Below are 18420 nucleotides of genomic sequence, written 5' to 3'. Positions count from 1 at the left end.
TTGTGTGTGTATTGATTGTTGAGTGGGTTGGTAGTTGCTTCTGGAGGCAGTATGAATACTAGAGCTGGTTTTGGGGTTACAGGTTTGTGGCTTCAATTCTGGCTAGGCACCTCCTTTGTGTGGACTTCAGCAATTGGTTAATATGTCTGCTCTTTAGTTTCCTTATATGTGGAATTAGGATAGTATTAACCTACATTTGGGATTCCATTTTTAAATATATATAAAATCTTAACATATAGAAGGATGTCTTTATGTTAACTCTTAAGTATGATTACTCTTTGGTACCATATTGTGCATAGATTAAGTTATTTTTATATATCTGCACATACACATAAAAATAATTCACATTGATATAATGATATTCATTATGTGACATTTCACAATTAGCTCACTAGTCGTATGTAATAGTTTCTGAGAGAGAAAGTCACAGAGTATATGTTTTATCGTAAAGTGAAGTTAAAGACCCTGTTAATTTGGCAAGTGGGTAATTTGTTATAAAAATTATAGCTAAGATTTGTTGATTGTTTTTTGTGTGCCACAGTAAATATCACTGTATTAGCTCATTTAATCTTTACTATGACCCTGTCAGCTCCCTATTGAAATTAGCCTCATTTTATAGATGAAGAAACAGAAGCACAGAGGTTAATTTGCTTAAGGTCACATGGTAATAAGTGGGGGAGCCAGAACTTCTTGTTCGGAAGTTATTTGCAGAGTTCTTATTGTGCTCTCTCCATAACTTTCTCTTTTTTCTTTTTTTAAGATATATTTTTATTTATTTATTTGAAAGGCAGAGTTACAGAGAGGCAGAGAGAGAGGGAGGTCTTCCATCCGATGGTACACTCCCCCAGATGGCCGCAAGGGCTGGAGCTGGCTGATCTGAAGCCAAGAGCCAGGAGCTTCTTCCAGGTCTCCGACGTGGGTGCGAGAGCCCAAGGACTCGGGCCATCTTCTACTGCTTTCCCAGGCCTTAGCAGAGTAGCAGCGACCTGGATCAGAACTAGAGCAGCAGGGACTCGAACCAGTGCCCATATGGGATACTGGCACTGCAGATGGTGGCTTCACCCCCTACGCCACAGTGCTGGTACCCTCCCTAGCTTTTTTATTAAGTACTTGGAAGGTTTTTTCAACCAGGTGAACAGAACTTCATGGAATGCTAAAATGTCCCAGAGATACATGGAGAAATCTTGCATTTGTAGCTGAGTCTCTATGAGCATGTTACTACACATTTGCTTTAGAGTTTATAGTCTGTTGGCAACTCAGACTGTCCCAGTTCATCCGTGTGTGTTCAGGAAGTTTGCGGTGTGTGTAGTTTCCTTCGTGGTAGAGGCCCACCCATCACAGTGTGTGACTGTGGGACCTGCCTGTATTTCCTCCAAAACTGGAATCTGTATTGTTGGGTGAAGAGAACCCCGATGCCTTTTGCCAGGTGTCAGGGCCGTGCCAACTAAGAATCGTAATCTGATTTGTTTCGGGGTGTGTGTCTTCCCTCGCCCTTTGCCAGATTACTGATTGTGCAGATGAGGAAAAGCACAAGAGAGCTCTGTGACTTATTTCACAAAATAAGTCTTGGGTTGGGAACAGCCCTTCCTTGATTTCAGTTCTCCTTCCCGCGGCTAAGGGCCTGACACATAGAATGGTCTGATTAAATGTGTGATGAATACATGTAAAGGAGTGGATTATGTGAACTTTCTCTTTTTGCTGGTAGCTTCCTTCCCTTATCACAATCAAACATATTTTGGGTACAGGGTAAGGGAAGGACAAGAAGCTGTCACACATGAATGTGACTGGGGCGTGTGTCAGATTAATGGAGAGAACAAGCCTTTAACAAGCAGAGAAGAGGGGGGGCGCTCCAACTATAATGGGTTATTTTCATAGCTCACTGGGTAAAGAGAGACCATTAAGTGTTGGGATTTCTTCCATGATTTGCTTAGAATGGGTGCTTTCACTAATCATCTCTTTCTGCTCCTTTTAAAATAAACTATTATTTACCAAGTCATTTGTTTTCATCATTTCAAGCACACTTTCTGGAGGTAATTATTGGAAAAGAAGCACCTTAAAAGTGTACACAGGGGTTGAGGATAGGGAGGGGGAGAGGGAAAAGGTGAATCTTTAGGTAGGCTTTGGGGCATGACTTTCAACAGTCTATTAGTCTGTATATAATTTTCCCTCTTACAATATCAAGGTACACGGGAGAAATAATATTGTTAGCATGGAACTTCATGTAAACTTCATTCTGAGAGAGAGAATCTTAAATGGCATTTTCCCCTCAAAGCTTGTGGCTGAGAGAGACTCTGTTTCTTTGGTCTTACTAGATAGATTTTCTAGAGGATGCAACTTTTTTTTTTTAGATTATATCCTTTTTCATTACAATGACTGCTAAACCTATGGCTTAGCTGCATTTGGAAATAGACAAGGGGGGACTGAGGAGAGGTTCTGCTGCCCTGAGGTGTATGGGCTCCACAAGATATGGGGTTCTGTTGGTAAGGAGAAAGTGGGGCGTGGCGCTGCCCCATGGGGTAGACAACCACAGTGGTGCCAAAACTATGAGAGCGCAGTATTGCTAATATTGACTAAACGGAAACACACAATGATTTTCCCAACTCTCAGAGGAAATCAGTGGTAATACCAGGTCTAGAATGTACACAACCAGTCTTATGATCTGGTGCTCTTCAGAAATTAGAACTACATGCAGCGTGCATTCCCGGGAAGGCATCATACACCTGTCTGTGCTGTCTGTGAAGGTCATCGTCCTACCTTTCCAGCCCCAGCTTCTCCCTGCTGTGGCACGTGGCCCGTAACATGCCTTATCCCATCTGTGTGGCCTGGGGACAATGTAGAGCTTGGTAAGTCAGCGTCGTTTATTATGCCGTGTTGTCTTTTTTTTTTTTTTTTCTTCTTGTGTACTTCCTTTCTTTAAAAAAAAAAAAAAAAAAAAAAAAAAAAAAAAGAACAGCAGCCTCTTTTCAAGCTACCACTGGAGTAGAGTGTGGAGTAGGCATCACTTCTTTTGTAGGGTGTCAGCAGACACTGGGAATGTCTATTTAGGTTCCCTTTTCATTCTTAAGAGGTTCTACTGTTTTTTTTAGAATCTAACTCTATTGTAACATGTCTGGCATCCCTCTTTTTTACATTGCATGGGTGTCTTCTAGATGCTTGGAGGTTATTTACTTCTACAGTGTTTTTATCCACATGTTTGAATACTTTGTTCCATAATTGTTGAGAGTACCTTTTAGTTTTGGGGGATCATTTTTGCTGCCTTTTTGCATTCCGCCAAGACTTGCCTAGTCTCCCTTTGAGGGGGGTACATTCACCCAACTTTATACTGATGTTTGCAGCAGTGGTAGGGAATGGGTTTCTTAGCCATCTCCTGCTGCTTCCCAGCGTGTTCATTAGCAGAAATCTGCAATTGGAGTAGAGGTGAGACTCAAACCTGGGTTCTCTGATGAGGAGGGGGTGGGAGCGTGTCCCAGTCTCGGGGTCAGATTCCCACTGCTGTGCACTAGTTTCATCTGTGTCCAGTATAGCTCAGTTTGATGGAGCTGGCCATCGTGTACATTCTTCAGCCGTGTTCTTCAGGAAGTGCTTGTCTTAGATGACCTCATGAGATAATGTTCTCAGTACTCTGATCCTGGATCTCATCTGGAGATGAAGAGTGATAGCTTTTATCAAGCATTAGGAGAGAATCAGATGAGTGAAGACCCTGCCACCCCATCATATGCCACTCTGGTGGATTGGCTGCTTGAGTTAAAGTCACTTGAAAAGCAGCGGTGCAGGAAGATCACTGTGACTCTTTTTTCTTAAAAGCAGGAGATGAAATTCCCACCGAAGATGTGTCCACTCTCTTCCGGAATGACAGTCTTATTATCAAATGATAAGAACAAAAAGTTGAGACCAAGGCAAAGCTGTACTAGCAGGCCTTATCTATTAACCTGATTACCTGTTAAGCTAATTACATTGCTGATGTCTGTTTTTCACATGTTCATAATCTACTGTTTGTCCTACTCTGTTTTCTGGTGCTATAACAGATTACCACCATCTGGGTGATTTATATACCATAGAAGTTGATCGGGCTATGGTTCTGGATTCTGGATTCTGGGAAGTCTTAATAGCAAGGTGCCAGCACCTGGTGAGGAAGTTCAAGCCATGTCATAATGAAAGGTCAGGTGTGCACGTGTGAGAAAGCAGCCAACTAAAACATGACCTTACAGGAGGGCCACTCAGGATAATTCACTCACTCCCGTGATACTGGCTTCAATGCCTTCATGAGGACAGCCCTCACAACATCATCACATCTTAATACTGTTACAGTGCCAATTCATTTTCCACATAGGTTTTAGGTGCAGATAGTTAAGCAGTCGTATTCTGCTCTTCCCCTGCCCTCCCCCGTCATGTCTTTTCCACAGATAAAATACATTAATCCCACCCCAGTAGTCAAGTCTTAACTCATTCCTTATGGATTCAAAAGTCTCATCTAACTCAAAGACACGAGGTGTGATTCATCCTGAGAGAAACTCCCTTCAGCCGGTGCAATGAAAACTAGTTATCTGCACTTGTGGAACGGACGAAGCACAAACATTCCATACCTAAAAGGAGCAATCCGCAACAAACGAGGGATAACTGGTCCTAAGGAAGTCCAAAACCCACCCAACAGGGAAGCCAATGTTAATTCTTAAAGCAGGCTAGTAATCTTCAACTCCACGTCTCATAGCCGAGGCACCGTGGGGCAGCCGTGCCCCTGAGACTGCTGGGCTGTGCCCATACATCCGTTCTCTCAGCTCAGACTCTGAAGCCTGCAGTTCCCCCAGGCTGGCACTGCACTCTGGTAGCTCTGCCGTTTTCTCCGATGGGGGTTGACCCCTCCCCTGTAGTTATCTTGGGCATTGGTCCAGTGGGAACTCTGTGGTGTTTCTGCTCTTTGACAAATCTGTGGCTGGGTGCCCAGGCTGTCTGCAATATCCTTTAAAATCTAGGTGGAGGAAACCATGTGTCCACAGTTTTTCTATTTTGTACTCCTGAAGAATCAGCACCAGTGAACACTGCCAAGACTAAAGGCCTGTGCCTCCCTTAGGAGTGGCCTGAGGTACACCTGAGGACACTTGGTCCATGCCTGGAGTGGCTGAGGAGCGCTGTGTTGGAATTCAGGGAGCAGTGTGCCTGTGGAGGGTGCCCTGGGCCTGTCTCCTGAAACCACGGTACCTTCCCAGAGCTCTGGACTTGTGACTGGTGTGTGGGGGGGGGGGCAGCTTGGAAGAACTCTGAAATGTCTTCAGGGTAGTTCTGCCATTGTCTTGAAGTAAAACATCTGGCCTGCCTTCCAATCAAATCTTGCTTGGCCACATCTTTAGGACTTTTTTCCTGAATACCTTTTCATTCTTTATGTGACCAGGCTGTGAATTTCCCCCAAGCTTTCCACTTCTTTCTTTTTAAAATGTATATTTATTTATTTATTTGAAAAGGCAGAGAGAGAGAATCTGATCTACTGGGTCATGCCCCAAATGCCTGCAGCAGCCAGTGCTGGGCCATGTGAAAAGTAGGAACCAGGCCATGTGGGTGGGAAAGACCCAACTACTGGAGCCATCAGCTGCTGCCTCCCAGGGTGCACATTAGCTGGAAGCTGGAATTGGAAGCAGAAGTCGGATTTTGATATTGATAATGGGATGGAGGTGTCTCAGGCACCATCTTAACCACTACACCAAACACCAGACTCTGCTTTCCTTTTAATAATAAATCTGTCTTTTGTTGTTGTTAAAGATTTATTATTTATTTGAAAGTCAGAGGTACACAGAGAGAGAAGGAGACAGAGCTACCGAGCCTCCATCTGCTGGTTCACTCCCCAAATGGCTGCCGCAGCTGGGGCTGGGCCAGGCTGAAGCCAGTAGTCAGGAGCTTCTCCCAGATCTCCTAGTTGGGTGCAGGAACCCCAAGCACTTGGGCTGTCTTCTGCTGCTTTCCCAGGCACATTATCAGGGAGCAGATGGGAAGTTGAGTAGCCACATTCGAACCAGAGTCCTCTGGGATGCTGGTGTCACACGTGGTGGCTTTACCCACTATATCACAACACCGGCCCCTAATTATAGATCTGTCTTTAAGTAACCCCGTGCCTCTTGTGTCTTGTTGTATGGGGTTAAAAGTAACCACACAGCAGCATGAGTGTTTTGCTGCTTAGGTATTTCTTCTACCAGATAGTTTAGTTCATCTCTCCTTAATGCTGTATTCCATGAAGTGGTGCAACACAGACACAATTTTGCCGAGTGTTTTGCAACTATAAAGCAAGAATGGCCTTTAACTCCAGTTTCCAGTACTTTGTTTTTCATTTCCATTGAAGATCTCATTAGAGTGATCTTTATCACCCATGTTTTCTCTGGTACTCTGAATCCCTACCAATTATGCAATCCCCAAGAATCCAGACTTTCCCTAGTCTTCTCTTCCTTTGAGCCCTCACCACAGTTACTGTTGGTGCTGTATTCATGTCTCTGTAGGTGTTTACTAGCCAACTCCCCCGATTCTTCCAGCCTCTGTGCGCTACTCCGTGCCAAAGCCACTTCTGTATTTTCAGATATTTGTTATAGTAACATGCCCACACTTCTTGCTACCAGTTTCTGTCTTAGTTAGTTTTCAGGTGCTGTGACAGAATGCTGCTGCCTGCATAATTTATAAGCAATAGAAGTTTTATTCAGTGCACAGTTCTGTAGGCTGGGAATTCCAAGAGCGTGGCACTGACACCTGCTAGGACCTTCTCGCTGTGCCCTGATATGGGGGAAGGGCAAGCAAGGATGCATGAAACAGAGAGGGGACAAAAGGAGATGGAAGTTAGAACAAACCCACACATAAAAACTAATCCACTCCTGTGTTAGCGACATCAATCCATTCATGACAGCAGAATCCTCATGACTTAATCACCTCTTCATGCTGTCACAATGGCAATTAAATTTTAACATGAGGTTAGATACAGCATTCAAACCATAGCATCGCTGTTTGTCTAATTCAGTTTACAAGTGTTCAGTTTTAACTGTGTCTTTTGTCTTCATTTCCTTATGAAGGCTTCCATCCTGTGTAAAACTTGTCACAAATAAATTTTGTGCTTTTCTCTTGTGGAATTACCTTTAGTCAATTTGATTCTCAGGCCCAGCAAAAAGCCCTGAGAAGACAGTGGTAAAAATTTGCTGCCTGTAAAGACTACATTCCAAGATAACTTAGTTCAAGTAGTCAATTTTAAATTCCTTTAATTAAAAGTCTATGAAAAGAACATAATATATAATAAATGGTATCTAACCTCTGTTGAGTAGTATTTATTTTTAAAAAGGAACACAGGGTAGGCACTTGGCCCAAGGCTTAAAATGCCTGCATCCCATACCCAAATGTGTGTCTCCCACACCTGCCTCTGTCTCTTGGCTCCAGGCTTCTAATACAGTCTCTGGGATCAGTGGTGACGCCTCAAGTATATGAGTTTCTGTCACCCACACTGGGGAGACCTGCGTTGAGTTCCCAGTTCCCAGCTGTGGCCTGATAAGTCCCAGCTGTTGTGGGCAATTTTGAGAATGAACCAGCAGATGGGTACTGTCTTTCTCTCTCTGTTTCTCTATGCCTCTCAAATAAGCAAATAAAACTAAAAAGAAAAAAAACTCCACGAGTTGCTTCAAAAAAAGGAAAAGAAAAAAAAATGGATTTCTCCCTTCCCTGCCATTTTTCTTCAGGGTTTGAATTCTACCTTTTGAGTTTGATACTTTAAAAATATATTCAGCATAGTTCTGGCTGAACAGTTTATCAGGCAAGGAGTGAAGAATCAGGCATTCTGCAGTGACTGAATTATTGTGCCAAGTGCCTTGATGCATCTCAGAAGAAAAACATGAGAATTTATATAACATAAAATTCTGGTCCTTTTCTGATAACATTGAACCAGATCCATTTCATAGTTGCAGATTTGCCTTCAAATCTTCTACTTTGAGATAAAACGCTTTGCAAGTAGGCGAGGGAAAGTGCTGGGTAAAAGGAAGTACAAAAGCCACGGCCCATGTGCACACATTTGTGCACAGACACACAGTCCATTAAAATTGTTGCCTCTTGGGTGTGAACCGAAAATAGAAATGTCACCTGCTCTTGATTTATTCATGAGTTGGTTATTCAGTTTATGGATCATCGAGACCTTTTATTTCTCTTCATTCTCCTCCTCACGCCCTCCCCTACCCCAACTCCCACTGCTGCTGTCTACTGGTAAACCTCAATTTTTCTCCTTTCTTTCATTACTGTCTCTAGTACAGGATGGGCCATGTCTGGGACACATGATTTAAATTAGCCAGCTGTTCTTCATTAGTTGTTATCAAACTAAGGACCAAATTATTTGGAAATAATCTTTACCATTTAGTTGTTTACACTATCCTTCTTTATCATGGATAAACAAAAGGTCATTTTTAATAATTTCAAAAACATATCTGAAGCAACATGGGCATGATCATTGTTTTTTGGTAATTTTCTGTAGACAGATCTCAATTTCCGAAGAAGTCTTCCCTAGTCTACCCATGGCTAATACAGTAACCCCAGCCACTTTTATCCCCTTAACCCACTTTATCTTACATTTATGTTATTTGTTGATACAGCTATCTTTCCACCTATGTATTGTCTGTGTCTGTCTTTGGTTTAGAACGTAAGGGCTGTGATAAGTAATTTGTCTTGGTCATTTTAGCACTCTGCCTACTTCAGAGTAAGCACAGATATTTCTTCAATAAACTGTGGGTGAAGGAAGCAGTTTGCTCCCTTTCAAAGAAATGAGACACTAATACATAAAGATGATAAATTTACAAAGGTTAACTTACTTTCTCTAGGAAGGGTGGGATTAAGTAACACCTTGTATCTTTTTTTAAATAGACATTTTATTTTATTTGAAAGTTACAGAGAGAGAGAGAGAGAGAGTGAGAGAGAGAGAGAGACAGGTCTTCCATCCACTGGTTTACTACCCAAATGGCCCCAAACAGCTGGGACTAAGCCAGGCTGAAGCCACGAGCCAGGAGCTTCTTCCAGTCTCCCATGTGGATGCAGGGACCCAAGCATTTAAGCCATCCTCTGCTGCTTTCCCAGGTGCGTTAGCAGAGAGCTGGATCCGAAGTGGAGCAGCAGGGACTCTAACTGTCCCCCAGATGGGATGCCAGTGCTGCAAGCAGCGACTTAACCTGCTATGCCACAACACCAGTCCCAACACCTTGTATCTTACAGTGTATACCTTGAACATCAACAGTGAACATTATTTGTAATTTTAAGCCACTTACATTTTTTAATTTATATATAAACTAGAAGTTGAATATTTTGTGACTATGTATTATTTAATAGTTTTTTTTAAAAAAAATTCCAGTCCGGTAGTTAAAATTTGGTTTGTTTTATAAATATTTTCCAAAGCCTGTCTTTGAAATATTGCATCACTAGTGTAAATTAGTACATCCATTATGAAAAAACACTATGGAGGTTCCTCCAAAGATTAGAAATAGAATGATCATATGATCTAGCAATCTGTTAGTGGTTATGTAGCCAAAGAAAAGGAAATCAGTATGTTCAAGAGATACTTGGACTCCTGTGTTTCTGAGAACACTTGAAAAAGATCGTGAAACATGGAATTTAAAAGATAAGTGTATTTACCTGCAAAACATTTTGAAATCCATGCACAGATTTTTCATAGTATGCATTTTCCACAAACTTTTGAAGCACCCTTGTATTACAGCACAATTCGAAATAGCCAAGATGTGCCGTCAACCTAGGTTTCCCTAGATGGATGAATGGATGGATGAGAATGAGTGGTATATGTACACAATTAAGTATTCGGTCAGAAAAAAAGAATGAAATCTTGTCATTCATGAGCCTGGAGGACATTGTGTTAAGTGAAATACATCAGGCACTGAAAGACCAGCACTGCGCATTCTCCTTTATGTGTAGACCTAAGGAAGTTACTCTCATGGAAAAAGAGAAAAATCGATGTTACCGGAGGATGAGGTGAAGAGGAGGATGGAGAGAGGATGGTTAACAGGTATAGGGCTGCAACCAGATAGGAAAACTAGTTTCTAATGTTCTGTAGCACAATAGGGTAACTGTGGTTGACAACAGTTAATTAGCTATTTTAAGATAGCTAATAGCATTTTGGATTGTCCCAACACACAAAAAAATGGTAAAGGTTTGAGGTATTAATACATAAAAAGCAGACTTCATAGATATAATTCTAAGAAGATACCATACTTACCTCATATCCTCCCTCCCTCAAACCTGTCTTTCTTTCCTTTTTTCCTTTAATTTTTTTTATTTAAGATTTATTTATTTATTCGAAAGGCAGAGTTAGAGAGAAAGAGAGAGAGAGAGAGAGAGAGGTCGGTCTTCCATCTGCTGGTTCACTCCCCAAATGGCTGTGATGGCCAGAGCTGCATGGATCTGAAGCCAGGAGCCAGAAACTTCCTCCAGGTCTCCCATGCGGGTGCAAGGGCCAAAGGGCTTGGGCCATCTTCCACTGCTTTCCCAGGCCACAGCAGAGAGCTGAATTAGAAGTGGAGCAGCCAGGACTCAAACCGGTGCCTATATGGGATGCCAGCGCTACAGGCAGGGGTGGCTTTACCTGCTACACCACAGCACCGGCCCCTTTAATTTTTGCAATAACATTTTTTTGTATTGCATATATATACAGGGCTTTTTAAAAATATATCTATTTACTTATTTATTTGGAAGGCAGAGTTAGACAGAGGCAGAGAAAGAGGTCTTCCATCTACTGGTACACTCCCCAAATGGCCACAATGGCTGGAGCTGCGCTGATCTGAAGCCAGGAGCCAGGAGCTTCTTCCAAGTCTCCAACATGAGTGCATGGTCTCCAGTTGCATCCGTTTTGTTGTAAAAGACAGGATTTCATTCTTATGGCTGAGTAGTATTCCATCATGTATGTACACCACAGTTTCTCTAAATGATGTGGATATTGACAAAATACAGTTGAACACTGGCTGTCACAGGTAAGATCTTTCAGTACATGCTGATTTTATTAATGAAATCATTATAAAATTGTATTGGGGGCTGGCACTGTGGCACAGCGGGTTAACACCCTGGCCTGAAGCGCCGGCATCCCATATGGGCATCAGTTCTAGTCCTGGCTGCTCCTCTTGCCATCCAGCTCTCTGCTATGGTCTGGGAAAGCAGTAGAAGATGGCCCAAGTGCTTGGGCCCCTGCATCCACATGGAGACCCAGAACAGGCTCCTGGCTGCTGGCTTCAGATCCACACAGCTCTGGCCATTGCGGCCATCTCGGGAGTGAACCAGTGGATGGAAGACCTCTCTCTCTGTCTCTACCTCTCTCTGTAACTCTTTCAAATAAATAAAATAAATCTTTCCAAAAAAAGTTGTAATAAATGGGTATTATTGAGAAAGATAGAGATGGCTTTTAATTTCTGTCAGTTGAAAATGCATATGTTTCTTTGGGCCAATTGTCTAGATTTAAGAATTGTTTTAATATCTTTAAGTCAAATTTTACTTATTTTTCTGAAGAGGAATGAAAATAGTTTTGTTTTCCCCCCAATTAGGTAGAATGACTAATAAATCAATACTCCAAAAAAAATAACAGCTGCCTTAGCTTAGTCATATATATCATCATCACTACAACCAGAAGGACAATGAAATAATCAGTGTGCAACTATGAAAACAAGAAAAATATTTGTAATGTAGACAAATCTTTGATTATTATAAAACTTTTAAATGATATGATTCTTCAAATAGAGTTTTGTGTTATTCACAACATTAATTCATAAAATAGTCTTAATATTTGAAGAGGACATACTTGGATCATGAGAAAAAAGAAATAGGGTATTGACAGTACCAATAGAAGTTGAAATATATTTCTCAGTTATGTAATTTTCTGTAATTTTTGTGTATGTGTTTTACTGACAGTAAACTATGAAAGTAGAAAACATTTGACTGAGTTCTAATTTTTTTCCCCTTTGGATTCATTTTATTTAAACTGGTGGCATTGAAGACAGGAGAACTAATTCTAACACAGATTTGGGAAAATATACCAAGTGACTTTAACTAAAATAACTCTCCGTGAGTTATAGTTGTACTTTCCTTCTATATTATAATTGGTACTTTCGTACTAAGATTTAGTCTGCTGAAGTTATCATGGTGGATTGTTTCAACTTGCCAGGCCTAGAGAACTGATCCCACCTCTGCACTCAGCCTTGAACCTTGCTCAACAAATGAAGCTCATTCGCTCCAGAGAATTTTAACTTTTTAAAATTCCCTTTCATTTTACACTTAGTAATTTCTGTGTATTTGTAAATACTGAAATCAAGAACTCATATAGAGACAGGGACCAGCCTGTTATCCTGATTTGTGTAATGACGTATGCAGTTGACCACGTTGTCCACTCCCTCTTGACTAGTTTAAACACTTTGCTTTCTTCACTGTTTTTACTTTGGTCGGATGGCACAGAGCACCTGACCATGTTAATGTGTTGGGTGCTCTGAAATTGTAGAGGCCAAACAAGGGGTACCTCTTATCTTTCAAGCTCAGTTGAGACCAAATGAATTACTTCAAAAAGAGGCGTCTAAAGTACAGACATTTTAAAACCAACAAAGAATTCACAGTAAGCATTGAAACTTGCCTGTGATATTGGCTATGTTATTCAAATAATTTTCTTTTTCTCCCTAATCATGCTTTTTGAAGAGTTAATTTTTCTGGGAACTTGATAATATGGAGAATTCTGTGGAAACTTTCTCAGGATATTATTAAAATACATCCATATATTCTTTTTTAATATTTTAGATAATAATATTGGCTAATCTCTACCATAATTTTGAAATAGTAATGACTATCAATGCTAATTCAAGGTAGTCACAGCTGTACTGTGGTATGGAAATATCTTTGATTTCTATTATGATTTGTTGCCTCTATAATAATTGAAGGAGATACTACAGAGATTAATGAAAGTGAGAAGTAATAGAAATAAGGAAAAGTAAATGGAAGTATTTCAGGTAGAGATTGAATGTGAAACATAATTATTTTCCACCCCGTTAGTGTTTATTGTCTCTAAGATAACAACCTTAATTTATCTGATAATGTCACTGAATTTTAAAAATTTTCATTTTTCCCTGGGTAGATATTTGTATTGCCTAAAAATAATAATTTCCCTCTTTTCTTTCCTGTCTTTTTGTAAAATTTTCTTTTTTTCACTTACCCATTATTTCCATTTTCTCTTTTTAAAAAGGTTTAAAAACGTTGTTTATTTGAAGGGCAGAGAGAGAAAGAGACCTTCTATCCACTGATTCACTCCTCATATGCCTACAACAGCCAGGATAGGTCTGCGTCAGGCAAGACCAGGAGCCAGGAACTCCCTAGTGGGGGTCAGGAAGCCAAATACTTGGGCCACATCTGCTGCCTTCCAAATGCCTTAGCAGGAAGCTAGATCAGAAGTGGAGGTTCTGTCCAATCCCAGGAACTCTGGTATGGGACACAGATCCCAGGTGGTGGCTTAAACTGCTGTTACACCACGCCTGCTCCTTTTTGCAGTCTTACAAATTTTATATTTTTTCCATTTAATTTTGGCTAAGATCTCTAAAACTATAAGAAAGTGATCTTAGTAGTCTCCTTTCTCTTGCTTCTGATCTTAAAGGGCATGATAATTCTCCATTAGTGTAATATTCATGCAGGATTTTGCTCTAGGAAATTTTTGCAATCCCAAGATAGGTCGGGGGCCTAAAATCAGATAGGGAATTGAACTTTGGTAAGATTCCTGATTAATTGATTATATATGATCCATGTATTTTGAAATAGTAGTGAGAGCTAAACTAGTAACAAAAACTGAAAACTATTTTGAATTTATTTTGTTGTAGAATTCCACTTAGCAGGTGCTACAGTGAAGTTCAGAATCCTTGTAAGGCTTTTACCAACTTAAGGAAGTTCCTTTCCATTTGTACTTTAAGGCTTTAATGTAATGAGTAGGTAATGAACTTTATCACGTGTTTTTCCTATATTAATTAAGCTAATGATATGATGTTGAACAACTTTCGCCTTCCGGAACGCCTCATGGCAATTCTATTTCTGTACAATGTTGGATTCAGTTAGCAAATATTTTATTTGGTGGCTGCTTTCCCCTAATCTAATTGATAAGTGAAATGGACCTGTATTTTCTTTCCTTACATTGTCAGGACATTAGCCTCCTAAAATGCACTGCGCAGTTTCACACTCTATCAGTTTGCTGTTACAAATTGTAGTAGGAATCCATCAATATTTTGTAGAGTTCATTACAACCCACATGTAAACCTTGGCGTTTTTGAGAGGGCTGCTTTGACTGCCATTCCAAATTGTTTCATAGCTTTTAGTGTATTCAGGCCTACAGCTATTCTTTTGACTGTTTTGGCATATTCTGTTCTCCTTGGGATTTTCCTCTTTAATCTGGATTTTCTGATTATTGGCCTAGATTTATGACAATTAAAAAACCCCTTTAACATTTGATAACTCCCCTTTATTCCAAGTGTTTTTGCTGTTTTGTCACATCTCCTCGCCTCACCCTGACCTTTAATGAATCTTTGGGAAGGTTTGTAAATATTTGTTAAGATTTTTAGTCTTCAGAAAAAAACCTTTGTTGATCTCCCCTAATGCTTTATTGTTTGATGTTCTTTATTATTCCTTTCTTGAAGTTCTTGTTAAATGTTGTTCATAGTTCTTGGCTGTTGTGGGTATATTTTTTTCCTCCTCTTTTTTATGCTTATGGTTTGGTTGTAAGATAATACGGGTAAAGTATTTGATAATCTTTATATCTTCCTGATTGTTTCTTTTTGCATTTGAATTATTTCTCCAAGACTGATGGCATTCTGTGTTTCTGTGGGACACTTTTTGTGCTTCTGCGTGCTTGAGGAATTAGTATTCGGCCCTCACCTTTACGTGGCACTTTGGCTTGATACAAAGTTCTACAGTCAAAGTTGTTTTCCTGGGTGGGCACTGTGGCATAATGGGTAAGGCCTCCACCTGCGACACTGGCATCCCATACAAGTACTGGTTCCTGTCCCAGATGCTCTTCTTCCAATTCAGCTCCCTACTGATGTGCCTAGGAGGACAGCAGAGGATGGCCCAAGTACTTGGGCCCCTGCACCCACGTGGGATACCCGGAAGAATCCTGGCTCCTGGCTTTGGTCTGACCCAGCCCTGGTTGTTGTGGCCATTTGGGGAGTGAACCAGCAGATAAATGGTCTCTCTCTCTCTCTCTCTCTCTCTCTTTCTCTCTCTCTCTCTCCCTCTCTCACTCTAACTCTGCTTTTCAAATAAATAAAAATAAATCTTAAAAAATTATTTTCCTTTTATATTTTAAAATGTTGCTATATATTAGATGACTGTACTCTTATTTCAAAGTTTATCTCCTTTTTCTCTGGCTGCTTTAGGAACTTTACCTTTTTGTTTTGTTTTGTTTTAAAACTTAGCATTAATATTTCATGGTGGCTGGCGATGCGGCTCACTTGGCTAATCCTCCACCTGCGGCGCTGGCACCCCAGGTTCTAGTCCTGGTTGGGGTGCTGGATTCTGTCCTGGTTGCTCCTCTTCCAGTCCAGCTCTCTGCTGTGGCCCGGGAAGGCAGTGGAGGATGGCCCAAGTGCTTGGGCCCTGCACCCGCATAGAAGACCAGGAGGAAGCACCTGGCTCCTGGCTTCAGATTGGTGCAGCTCACCGGCCTCAGTGCACCTGCTATAGCGGCCATTTGTGGGGGTAAACCAACAGAAAAGGAAGACCTTTCTCTCTGTTTGTCTCTCTCACTGTCTAACTCTGCCTGTCCAAAAAAAAAAGAAAATCATAGTGTAACTTTCCTTATTGTCCTGTTAGCCCTTTCCCTCTGTCTTTCTCTAATCCAGGACTATTTATTGTGGTTGTTACTGCAGAGGTTTTCTTTGTGTCTCTCTCCTGTTGCGTTCCTCTCCACCATTTTTTCCTGCGACGCCTGTGCTCTGGGTGTTCACACAACTGCCCCCTTTCCCTCGACTGCTCTTTCATGTTGTTGGATCTGGTAGCGGTTGCCAGGAACTTGGCCTCAAGTGGGATACGCTCCGAGGAAAGCTCTGTGTATTCACGACAAGTGGCAAACTGCAGCGCTGTGAAGACACTGCCTCCCGCAGGATAGCTTGCCAGGGCTTTTACGGTGGAGTGCCTGGGACGTGGGACTACATCCAGGATGTAGAGAAGAGAGGATGCTCAAAAATCTGACTCACGCTGGTTTCCTGCAGCTGTCCTCGGTGGGAGTGGTCTGGCTTCCCTTGAGTACCATGTTCCAAGATAAGCTGTCAGGGAATATCCTCAGAAAAGCAAGCTCAGTGGGGTGGGCGTCCTGGCTCAGTGGGATGCCCGCTGGTCCAGGTTTCCTCTCCAGCTTCCTGCTGCTGGGCCTGGAGGCCAGGGGATGGTGGCTGAGGATCTTGGGTTCCTGCTACCCTCGTGGAAGCTCCTGACTTCAGCTTGGCCTAACCATGGCTGTCGTGGGCATTTGAGGAATGAACCAGTGTGTGGAAGATCTCTGTCTCTCTCCCTGTCCCTCTCACTCTCTCTTACTGTACTCCCAACCCCATCACTCTTCCTTTTAAGTAAATAAATAAAACTTTGAATAGAAAAGCAAGCTGTTGAATAAAGAAACTGTTTCAGTTTCTCTGCCAGTGTTCCTGTTTATCCCTCTTGCTTAAATCAGAAACTCTGGGTTACATTTCTTTTTCCAGTGCCTTTTAGGCAAGAGTCTTGGTCTGGTTTTCTGTCAGTAATTTGGACTTTAGTTGTATTATATCTGTTATATTTTATACCAATATTTTAAAATAAATTCTTTTTAATATTTCATATTCATATCTACATTACTGATTATCTTTCCTTATTGCCATAGGCATGTCATTTTTTAAAAATCAGAAAGTGAAAGAGAGAAAAGGCTCCCATGTATGGGTTCACGCCCCAAATGCCTGCAAAAGCTGGGACTGTGCCTAGCCCAGAGCCAAAAGCCAGAAACACAATCCAGGTCTCCCAGATGAGTGGCAGGAACCCAATTACTTGAGCCATTACTGCTATCTCCAAGGTTCTGTATTGGTCAGGAGCCAGAGCTAGGAATTCAGTCCAGGCACTCTGATGTGGGAGTCTTCACCACTAGACTAAATGCCCATTCCCTGTATGATACTTACTTTAAATTGTTGATACCCCTGTTAGAATAATTCTGCTTCAGCAGGTGCGTAAATTCCCTCCACCCAAGACAATAAAATGAGTAAAAAGAGGTCAGTTATGTAAAGTGCAAGATTGTGGTATTGATTTTGATGAAAAGACTAGGCAGCTCACCAGGTAAATCTGGGGATTGGGCTGGGCAGGATTTGTCGTAATCCTGGCTGTGGTTTGGTGCCACCTAGTGGCTGTTTCCTTCTCTGGCTTAAATTTCCATGGGCACGATTTTTCCTTTGGAGAGCTCCAGGACAGCAGCAGCAGCCACAGTACTTTCTCATTTTGTGGGCTTGATTGGAATGGTTAATCTGGGAGGAATGGGAGGACCCCACTCTGTTCTCTGCTTTTAAAGTTGGTGTTGCCTGATGTAGCTTTGCCCTCTTCACGTCTTATCTCCCATCCTTTCCTCTCTCCTGCCAGAACAGGAAACCAGCATTATGTATTTAAATCTTTGTCTTTAGTAGGTGGGTGTTCTTCATAGTTCGTTTCTAGATCCATTCTTATTCCAGGACGTAGTTTCTCTGTGTGGAAGGACCAGATGCCCGGCCCTGCTCAGTGTTAATCCGGCAGAGGACTCTGCAGACTGAGTCCCTGTTGATCATTCCCTGCCTCCTCTACCTGTGAACTTCCCTGCACATCACAAAAGCACTTAAACTGACCCATAGTCCTCTGCTAAAGTTAGCAGTTGGATCACCTTTTTGTTGTTGTTGTTATACTTATTTATTTGAAAGGTGAAGTTAGAGGGAGAAAGAGATTTTGCATCTATTGGTTCACTGCCCAAATGGTCCCAACAGCCAGGTCTGGGCCAGGCCAAAGCCAGGAGGCAGAACTCCATTGGATCTCCCGTATGGGTGACAGAGGCCAAAACAGTTGACCGTCTCCTGCTGCTTTCCCAGGTGCATTAGCAGGGAGCTGAATAGGAAGTGAGCAGCTGGGACTTGAACCTGTACTCACATGGGATGCTGATGTTACAGGTGGTGGCTTAACCTACTGTGCTACAACGCCGGCCCCTGGTTCATATTCAGGTAGTGGAGATTATGATTGTCATTTTCATTTGCTGCCCTTCCTGAGCCTTGAAGCCCAGATGACTAGCTTGTTATTCCGAGTAGTAGCCCTGCAGGCTCCTCTCATTGTCATTACGGGCTTTGTTAACCTTTAGAAAATTCTGTACCCCATCTTGATGGGTGTGTGCTTACAGAAGATTATTCAGGCAGAGTAGAGAAATCAGAAGTCAACCTGTGC

At 41.8% G+C, this 18420-nt stretch overlaps 1 protein-coding gene across 3 annotated transcripts in view; it reads left to right on the top strand.

The window, feature by feature from the left end:
* The window catches only part of FBXL17 (F-box and leucine rich repeat protein 17), a 543442-nt gene that overhangs the window by 114483 nt on the left and 410539 nt on the right, over positions 1-18420 (top strand). The window lies entirely within an intron of this gene.

This window comes from Oryctolagus cuniculus, chromosome 14 (genome assembly GCF_051225735.1).
Source record: "Oryctolagus cuniculus isolate XC-2025 breed Fujian yellow rabbit chromosome 14, ASM5122573v1, whole genome shotgun sequence".
In the NCBI taxonomy this organism is placed as follows: Eukaryota; Metazoa; Chordata; class Mammalia; order Lagomorpha; family Leporidae; genus Oryctolagus; species Oryctolagus cuniculus.
This window is presented reverse-complemented; position numbering and strand designations above follow the sequence as displayed.